Source organism: Paralichthys olivaceus, chromosome 2, assembly GCF_024713975.1.
Source record: "Paralichthys olivaceus isolate ysfri-2021 chromosome 2, ASM2471397v2, whole genome shotgun sequence".
NCBI lineage: Eukaryota > Metazoa > Chordata > Actinopteri > Pleuronectiformes > Paralichthyidae > Paralichthys > Paralichthys olivaceus.
Genome location: NC_091094.1, coordinates 10,039,905 through 10,050,388, shown reverse-complemented (window position 1 = coordinate 10,050,388; position 10,484 = coordinate 10,039,905).

The window sequence follows — 10,484 nt, the reverse complement described above, 5'->3', positions numbered from 1 at the left end:
CGAGCGGAGTTGTGTCAAGGCCACTCAGATACACTGACTGTAAAAACAACTGGGTATGAAATCATTTAACAATAAGAACATTTTTTAAATAGAAATTGAAAAATAAGTCTAAATTGTTGTTTGTGGTGAAATTCTTAATTATATTTAGATTTCTATCACATTTCATGAAATTTAAATTGTATTATATTAATTCACTCTGATAAAATGGTGGAGAGAAAACATACTATTGGTTTACTGTTATGTAACTAAATGTCATATTTCCTCTGTATTGCAACACCTTTTTTGTTCTTATAATTTGAACCACTTCCTATTGCTCTGTGAGAATATTCAACTACAGTATGAGTAGAGGTATAACGATATAAATTATATTTCTTTTAATTAGTGCTTTTGGATAATATACTTTTAAGGAGTATACAATTATTTTCAAACCAATTTGAGAGAAAACATTTTTTGAACTATCGTTTACCACAAGATGGCGTCAATTACACATAGAAGCTCTGCAGCTTTTTCGAATGAATGGGAGATCAAATACAAAACAGACTGAGAGATTTAAACAGGTCTAATCCTCGGTTATAATGGTTTGACACAGACTGGCAACAAACCTACAGGAAACCTGAATAAGAAAATACAAAAGAGAAATATACATTTATGGGATACAGACATTTTTGCAGCCTTCTGTTTGATGTGCAATCACATAACTGGAAAAAAGAAATGTTCACACTTTCAAAAGCTGAAGAGCATGTGTAATGTTTTGTTATATATTGCATGTCTTTGCTTTTGTCTCCTTCCTGTGCACATATATTCCTTAATAAGGCTGCACATACTGTATTCTAAGAGTGCTGACTTTATCCCTGTTAATATAAAGAAATAAACATACATGGTCTTTACTTGTGTATTAATGGTTACTGGAGCTAGAAAGCCGCAACAGTCTCATTACTCCCACATCATATTCTCAGTTTGTAATTACAGAGACTGAAAGACTTTGTCACGTAAACTAGAGTGGCCCTCAGTTATTCAGCAACCAAGTGTCGTTTGCAATTTATTTCCCACAGGACTCCAATAACTCCCCTTGGAATTCTGTAACAGGTTCAGTAAAGTGTAAATTAGAGAGCATGCAGTAGAGGGCTTTCGAGGTCCAAGACAGTAATTGTCTTAACGAGAGACACTAAAGTCGACCACAGCAAGAGCAGTGCGGAGCAGAACGATGATTCAGTGGACTCGAAGAAATAATCTGTTTATTATTTCCTCACTGGCAGAAGCTCACAGAGCGTTAGACATGTTAACAAGGCTGTCTGAGAAAGCAGACAGGAAGATGTGGATGTGGAAGGAAGAGGAGGAGGGGATGGAGGGGACAGGAGGCACAGAGTTAATCATCTTCTTACTTTCTGTAAACACTGTAAAAAAAAAAAAATTGATTCCTACCTGGCTTACTTAAAAAGAGTGAGAGATATGAGACAGTCTTGTTTCCGAACTAGGAATTTTAGAAACCTGCAAAAACTGTAGTTGAGGCTGAAGCAGCAGCTGAAACTATTTTAGTATTAGACTAAAAATTGATCTGGGGAATAAAGAGGGAAGGAAAACTGGTGGTAGAGAAACTGTAAGACTATGTGATTCACTGGGACAACAATTAAAAGACTCTGGGCTCGAACCTGCCAGTCAGAGCTTTTCTGTGTGCATTGTCCAGGTAATCAGGCGTCATCCTACTGTCCAAAGACAAGTTGCAGACCCTAAATAGGTTCCATAGGTTTGAATGCAGATGGTCGTTTTCTGTATGTCGGCTCTGTTATTGAAAGGCAAACTGCAAGTTGTATCTGGCCTATCTCATCCAAAATCCACTGAAATCAGAAACGCCACAACCTTTAAAGGATAAGCAGTATCGATAATAAATGAATAGAACAAAATTTAAACAACAGTGCAGGCAGCATGTGGAGTCGTTTTTCTCTCTTTTTTTCAGGGAAAAGGCTATTAAGGCAAATAGAAACAAAAAAAGATCTGTGTTTATACCCAGTTGTTTTTGTATGTGTCCAGTTAAATAGAGTGAAACTACAGGAAAAAAATAAACTATATTGGGACACTTAAAACTTCCTTGCCATCTGTGAGCACGGCTGCGAGAGGAGGATATGATATAGAAGAAGTGGAGAGGTTTGAGGAAGTGCTCCATGCTCCGGCTGCAGCCCAGATGTCATAAGAGAGAAGGAAAGACACATGGACCTCAACACTGTATTGGCAAGAGTAATAAAGGCTGCTGTGGTAAGAGTGTTACCCATATATCCTGAATATGCAGTTTGCTCCAATATCATTTCAAATATACAGCTTTAATCAATATTTGAAAATGTTCTCTTTTGTTTTCCTTTTTTGCCAAGTGTTGTTAGCATCTGACCGCTAACTGCTACTGTGCATGTAGCTGCCGAAGAGCCAGATTTATTATTTAGAGATGGGGCTAAAAAGACAGAAATGATATCAGACAGCATTTGTTCACATTGTCCATCGATAAATCACCTAAATCTTCTTTTGAAGGTGTAATTAAGCATCTGCTTGCTAACAAGTTCAATACATCAAAATAAAGCTGATGATGAGTCCCAATTGTGCTCTTGACATCCAAGTGGGTGATAAATACCAGTTGTTGAAGGTATTTCCCTGCTTTGAATATTGTTTCCCTCTTATTACAACAAAGTTTCCTGGTTGGGTTTAGAGCTTGTATGGTTAGTTTGTCAGTTGAATTGTGGAACAGTGCCAGTAGGTGTCGCCCTATCAGATATGACATGTAACATACACTGTGACATTTTACTTTGACCACTGACGTACAAACAAATGTTCGGCAGGTATCCCTGACTTTCTCAGCCTTGGGTCTTTTCACATTTCAAAGGATGTGGAGTTTCTCTTTCAACAAAATTGTGTAGTAAATTTGGCCCTACGGCTGTGACATCCTGCACAGTGTGTAATTACACATCTAAATGTTTAAACGTACTGAGTAGTTAAAAGAGACGGCATTCTTCCGTGACACGTTGGGGCATGGTGCAGAGACAGAAACCAAAACAAGACACTGAGCGTAATATACAGCTCTGATGAAAAGATTGACAGACAGCAACTACGAAGAAACTCAACACTTTTACATTTACTAGAATGTACTGAATGAGTGAGGACACACGTGGTTCACACAAATATGAATAATGATCATCTCTTCAAAATCAGATTCACTAATAAAGTAGAAGAAACAGGTTTTCCTGCACGCTGGTTAGGTTTGTGTTTATATTTCATCAATGAGAGCACAGAGGACTGTGCTCTTTTAAGCTGGTAGAAGTTGAACGGATTAGTCTAGCACCATGCAGAATCACACTATTGTTTTGTGGAAGTGTTCTAATTTGATTCTGCTGTACTATGGAAGAAATTATTGTCTGTGAACATAATACAAAAAAGACTTCTTTAATACAAACCACGGCACATTTTGAACTTTTTACAGAATATTCAGTGCACAAAGGAAAAGCCAAAAACTTGCACTTTTTCACCCATTTCAACATCAGCCATTGTCAGGAAGTTTTCACCCCATTTACACTGAAAACAATTGCTCAATTTATTTTGTACCAAGAAGCAGCTGGCCAGGTTTCCCAAAACCACCGACCCCTGTGGCAAACGAAATAAAACAGCAGTGTCAAGGCTGGCAGAGACCACCAACCTTCTTGGCAGTGGCGTGGTTTGTTGACAGTAATTACCATGATGGTAATGTTATAATGAGGTATTGATGTTCAGCCAAAAGTATAAATTTAAAAAGGCCAGCCATTGTCTGGAGATCACTAACTGTCTCAAAATCTAATGAAAATGCAGTAACAACTCAATATTACTACAAATATATATATATATATATATATATATATATATATATATATATATATATAAATCCCCCACTCGCTCCACATGGAGTGGTCTAATGTTTCCTCCTTTAAACTCGAGTCTTCTATCAGAGGCCTGGGAAGCTGCACAGTATCTTAGTTGTTATACTGGAACTGTGCTTTTCTGGACAAAGTTCTCAGATGCTGTTCCTCGACTCTGCCGGAGTCACTCTCCCAGTTTGGGGGTTAAAGATCTGAATCCTCCAGACCACTGTGATGTGTGGTTGGTTTGCCATCAACCATGGAGGTGTCTTCCATTTTGACCTTGGGACTTCCAGCCCATACTCAATATGTCCTGTCATATATAAACATGCATTATATCAGTTTTAGAATAATGTCAGAAGTGTACTTATATAAGGCTGAACAAATGTCAGTAATTATAACAGTACATTCATTTGAAACTGTCCAGGCATAAACAAAATTGTAATACAAGACATTTCTGAAATGGCAGGAGAGATATAACCTAGTTTCTGTGTTGTGTGATTTAGAATCTGTACAGAATTCAAATTCTTTTCTGTTTCACTGTATGTTGTCACCGTTCAAGATGAGTCAGCACTTTTTCTCTGCTCAGGTTTTCATGTCAGACTGACAGGAATGCATTCGCTTACAAACACCAAAGAAGGTGGGTGAGAGCGCAGTGAAAGAGATTCAAGCCGAGGAACATAGAGAGGAGAGACAAGGTGAGAGAGAGAAGAAAAGACGACAGCTAGATGAGGGATGCAAAAAGAGAGAGAGAGAGAGAGAGAGAGAGCAAATGACCTAAATGACCTCTCGCTCAGTCTCCCAGATTAAAGGGACATGAAACTGCAGGACACTAGAACTGCCCTCCTACTTCGTCTGATAATTACACTGTGAACAGAGCTGGTGTGGAGGACCCAACGAGTAATGATGAGAAATGTGGCGTGAGCACACACACACACAGAGTGCAACCTACAGCGTGTGCCAGTGGGCAGCTCCAGTAACTTCATGGCAGAGACGTGTAAATCCAGTAAACTGGCAAAACTTCACACAGACACAAAGTGAGTGAGAACCAGGCTCACTGACAGAGAGACCCCAGGCACAGAGATGGAAGTGCACGTCGGGGGATTGAAAATGAAGGGATGGGGAGGCTGGAGTGTCTTTTGAAGGGATGGTGTTAGACAGTAATCCTTTAATCAGCTACCGACTGTTTGTTTCATGGGAAAACTCTGAGAAAAAGAAAGTTATTAGAGATGCAAGTGGAAAATATCTGTATTCATGCAGAAAGAGGCTAATAAATTAGACCTTGAAATAATATCACTGAGAGCTGCAGCATATTTATTGCAGTAGCTGTGAAATGTGTTGGAGTTGGACCATTGTTGCTGCTGCTGCTATACACATGCTGAAGCTATCAGCTCCTACAGGATTTTCCAAAACACAGCAGAAGTGTCACCTGATCTACATCTGCTGGTCATGTGAGCGTCTGTGTGATGGAAGAAACAAAAACACACACATTCAAGAAGCAATAATGGCTCCCTAGTAGACCCAAACTATTTTAAAAGTAGCCACAATTTTTACACCAAAGTTTAAAAAAAGGTGTGCATATTTCTCTACAATGCCCTGGGTAAGGATTTTTCTCATGGTTTATTTTTCGTCCCCACTCCAGATTTTTTTCTTCTCCCCAAACCCTGCTTTGCTCTGGCGTCTCTGAGAATCTGTCAGGGCTCATTTAGCCGGGGTGTGTCCCCCTCACTGCACATTGCACTTCTCAGAAACAAATTAGAGCTGTATTAATGGGCCTGCTTCTCCCACTCAGAGCAATCCCCACCTCTTTTTATTTTCCAACTGCTTTTTAGAGACAAAGATTATATTTTGACTATCCAAACGCCAACTCAAATTCAGAGGAAACAACGACAGAAATGCCAAAAAAAAAAATATTTCATTAAAGAGAATCAAAGTTCATTTATGTAACTTCTCTGCAAAGTGCAAAGCCCTTAGCCTCACTGTTGTTGGTCAGCTGTTTCTTGCGGCTGAGGTATTTCCATTTATTATATTAACAAGGGGGCTGAAATTTGTCAAACATCCAGTTAAAAGAATGTAAATTGCTTGCAGACGGTCTGGCCCCGCGTCGGAAACAGGTCAGCTGTCTGCCACTGGCTCAGCTGGTAGCTCAGATTAAATAACAGGTGGTTTCATTTTCCTGTTAACTGTTACCACTGCACTGACCACGACTCTGACTCACTGATTTGAGGCAGATACTTGGACACTGGAACACATTACTTATCATTTGTGTGTGTGTGTGTGTGTGTGTGTGTGTGTGTGTGTGTGGGGGGGGTGTAGTGTTTGGTGGTTGTGGTTTCTCTGGCAGTCTTTGCAGGAGTATATTATCATCCACAGTGACACCACTCACCACAAACTTGACCTCAGGGAGCGTATGGGTATATCATGAAATGCTTTTTATTCACTAATATATCTATTAATTATCTTCCTCATGAAAGTCTTGTCTTTGAAGTATATTAAAATGATTAGTGACTCACTCTGCGGCAGGCTGCTACCTGACCTCTGATAGATAATCTGCAATGATTGAAGGTGGGAGGGGTTGATAAGATTATAGGGAAGATAGAAAGAGAGTATTGGTCCAGGGGAGGGTGAGAGGAGAGAGGAATGTAGAAAGCTAGAGAAAATATGAAGGTGAGAGGGAGGAGGCGAAAGTGAAAAAAGAGGAGGTGAGCGAGGAGTTCCTTCAGAGAGTTTCCTTCCTGACAAAGCGCTCCAAACATGGGATGTAACTCGTGACGGGGGGAGAAGTTACGATGTATCGTGAATGTGTTTGCCTTCTTATATCTTCTGTGACACCTGGCATTTGTTCCTTTCGCAAAAAGGAGCAAAATGTTCCATTCTTCTCCCCATCGCTCTTCTCATCTTCCCTCCGTCCTGCCAGGACGTCTCGTCATGAGAGGAGAGTTAAGGCGTGCCAAAAGGAAATAGCTCTAGCAGCCATGCATCCAGGTCTGAGAGCTGCCACAGTAAGGCTCGCTTCTTTAAAAAAAGAATCTGACATCGACTGTCCACAGGATGGCGTTATGCTAAATGGCGTTCTTCTTCACTGTCATGTTTTTAATCTTTGTAAAGACAAAGAATATGATTATTGCTGCTGACTCACTGTCCGTTTTAATTTTCACCGTTCTAATTTATGCATATTACTCTTTTTTTCGCTTTTCAGGCTCATTTGCTGTACATCATCTTTTCTGCTTTTATTCTTCCAGTTATCCTTTAAAATCAAGGTATACTGTTAAAGGTACAGTGTGTAGAATTTTTTGATATCTAGTGGTGAAGTTACATGTTGCAGCTGAACCCCCCTCACCTCACCCTCTCCTTCCAAACATGAAAAAGAACCTCTGGTAGCTTCTCTTGTCATAAAAAATCAAAAGGTGTTTAGTTTGTCCTGTCTGGACTAATGTAAAAAACATGGCGGCCTCCATAGAGAGGACCCCCTCAGTGCAAATATAAAGTATTTAAATATAAATGTTTTTTTTCTGGAGTAAAGAAAACTACAATTCATACAATTTAGATGAAACAAGCTAATGAAAACATCATGAGGATTATTCTACATTAAATTTCCGCCAAAAGATCCTATCACCTAAATCTTACACACTGAACCTTTAAGTTAAAACTATCCATTAATATTTAGGAAAAAAAACACTTTTATAATTTCAAACTTGAATGAGTAATCCCCACCAGAACCATCAACTCCATAATATTCTTTAATTTCTCTCACATTCTCCCTCTTCGTTGGAGCCTGAAGGTGGCGCACTCTTCCTGGCAGTAGCTGTGTCTGGTGTAGTGCAGTACAGAAATGTGTGGCTTTTGGCCCACTGTCTGCTGTCTATGAGACCATTGTATCAATGAAGTAAAGATAGCATCTCTCAGTGGACATCACCTCCACGCACACAGAGTGACCAGTGTTCACGTCCAACTAACCATGAAGGAGAGATCAGCGGCCGGTTGAAAACTTTGCTTGGCTCCCTCTGACGAGTCTCTCTCTTCTACTTCTGTTTTCTCATCTCTCCCTCTGGTCACCCTCTTCTACCTCTCACTCTCTCTCTCTCTCTTTTGGTGTCACCAAACCACTGACCTCAGCACATTTATAGATTCGTCAATTTACCCGAGAGATCACTGCTCGTATTTGCCTTCAAACTACTCAAATAAAAGAGCTACAGATTAACTGACACTATAAATAATGACAGCAGAAGTCCTCTCACAGAGTTTCCTTACCAATGAGGTTGTTCCCCAGTATGTCCAGGTGAAAATAATCTGAAATATTAATTCATCTACCTATATTTGACATGGGTACCCATCTGTTTCCATGGTAACAGTCAGCAGAGCAGTGAGTGAGTCCATGGTCAGGCAACTTGTAATTTATCCATCAACGCAGAAAAATCCCAGCTGATGAGGCTGCTACTGAAGGAGGGAAGTGACGAGCGACAGGGTAATCGTGTCCATCAGACTGAGAGATCTTTACCTCTCCTCCTTCTCCGGCCTTTTAGTTAACACACAGTGAAGCACACAAAGCAGATAATTATACAAAAGAGCTCTGCTACACGATATTAAATGTTAATATGTCACATTTCAGGGACAAGCAGAGAAAATAAGTCATTAATGTTTATTTCTACAGCACATTACAACCCAGCTGAGGCTGACTAACGTAGAAGTAAAAACACGAAGACGAAGCACATCAACAACAATAAACAACCATTGTCAAATTATATATATGACACTGGATAAAGCCCGGTGAAGAAGAATGTGTCTTTACTCTGGATTAAAAGACAGAGATGGATGGAGCATGTCTGAGTTCTTACAACAACTGGATTCAAAAACGTAGAGTAGTTACAAAAGCTTTTAGTTTTAGTCATGAACTTGCAGAGATTTGATGTCAAATTCGAAGAGATCGAGGAAATGAGAGCCAATGAACATGATCTGTGGTACGGTTTGACCATATCGTGCCTTAAAAACCACACAACATACTTGCAGCGGCATTTTGAACAATTTGCAAGAAAGTTAATGAAGACTTCTGAGCCTCAGATATAGGGAAAGAGAATAGTAATGATGTTATTAAGGCATGGATCACTTTCTCCATATCATCGGAAGACAGAATGGGTTGCTTCTTAACTTATGGTGATTAACTAGAACTGATTTGTTTGTAGACAGAACTCTGTCAACAAACACAACACCCAGATTTCTTGTGTGAAATGAGGTATTTGGGGTGGCCCTACTCAGCTTCTAGACTTCGATGTCCCAAAATTAATTACTTTCATTTAAGCTGAAAAGTCCTAAACACAGTTCAAGAGAGGCGGTAGGTACAACTCATATATCTGTAGGTACCTAAAGCACCTTGTTAGGAAATATTATGGATCTTGGTAAATAATAAAACTTCAACACTGACTTGAAGCAGGAGAAGGTTTTTTTCAATAGTTATACAGACCACGTCCCTACAGCATCTGAGGTGTGAGAACATTGCACCTTTTTGCCTGAAAAAAACATCATCAGTGAATATATACTTTATTTAACTGGCAATTATTTATCAAATACACAGCCCAAAAATGTATGGAACAATTGACTTTGTACACTGTGAGAATCTCTAGAATAACCTCCGTCAAACATGTTCTACCTCACCCCTCCACCAACACCACATCCTCCCACTTGATTACCTCAAATTACCACATTCCTTTCTCCTTTACCTGCTCTTTGCAGTTTGAATGTGAAGTAAAAGGAAGAGACATCTTTTAGACTGAGGCACATACTCACTGACTCACAGAAATGACCTGAGAGGAGGAGAGGACACAGAACTCACTGTTAGAGGGGGTTCAACAGTGCAAAGCTGCAGTAGACTAAAATATTGTACTAGGGACTTCATTGGTTTGGCGAGACACATGGTTGTGTTGCAGTAAAAACAATACAGTAATAAATAACAATAACATTATAATTTTACTTAGAACAATGTTGTAATTAAAAAAACAACAACTAAGACTTTTTATTGTAATATTATTTCAATATTCTTGTAAAATCCAAACTTTTACTATTTTTACTATTATTACTTTTTTCTTGTTACTTTTTTTTTTACAAATGTATTCTTGAAATCTTAAGTGTCTTTTCCCTATAAGTTTCCTTAATACTCTTTTGTACAGAACAAAGATGCGCATTGTATAGTAATAAAGTGAAGAAAGTTGTACTCTGACACCAACTCAGAGATATATTGACCTAATTAGTTTGTCTCTGTTGGGCTCTTTTTCTCACTTATAACACCCACACTACTTAATAAAAACATCAACGGTCTTCAAGTGTCTCCAGCGCTGTCAGCATCGCCCCAGGACAGAGAGGGAGAGAGAGAAACATCTTCCCCTCAGGAAACAGGATGTCCTGACTCAGACTGATGCCCTCAGATGATTCAAACCCCCAGATAAAATAACATTTTTCCAAAACACAATATGGGGCAATCGGAAGCTCAAAGGCCACCCAAAGCCGTTTCATCCTCCTGTTATTTGCGTATTTATATATTTTAGGAGGCAAAACTGGTTCCAAGTTACTTTGTTGGTTTCCTGCAAAATCATTAATTGGATGTTTTTTAGTTTGGTCCATGTC